The sequence below is a fragment of the Halyomorpha halys genome, unplaced genomic scaffold (assembly GCF_000696795.3).
Source record: "Halyomorpha halys isolate HHAL.00 unplaced genomic scaffold, Hhal_1.1 Scaffold463.1, whole genome shotgun sequence".
NCBI lineage: Eukaryota > Metazoa > Arthropoda > Insecta > Hemiptera > Pentatomidae > Halyomorpha > Halyomorpha halys.
Window position 1 is genome coordinate 13,942 of NW_027114672.1, and position 496 is coordinate 14,437.

The window sequence follows — 496 nt, forward strand, 5'->3', positions numbered from 1 at the left end:
CCCCCCATCATGTAAATATCTTTTCACTTTTTGTATTTCCACAAACATCACATCAATTATTCATATATAAATTATTTCTCCCCCCACATTGTAATCATATGCCCTCCATCATGTAAATATCTTTTCATTTTTGTATTCCCTCAAACATTATAGCAATATTTCGCATAAATTTCATTTCGCCCCCCACATTGTCATTATATGCCCTCCATAATGAAAGCATCTTTTCATATTTCATATAAAAATATATTCATCCCAATCATGTAAATATCTTTTCATTTTTGTATTAACACAAATATTAAAAAAAAAATTCAATTCCCCCCCACATTGTCATCATTCGTCCCCCACAGTGTCATCATATGCCCCCCATCATGTAAATATCTTTTCATTTTTATATTCCCACAAACATCACATCAATATTTCATATCAAAATCATTTCACCCCCCTTACATTGTCATTATATGCCCCCCATTAAGTAAATATCTATTCGTTTTTGTAT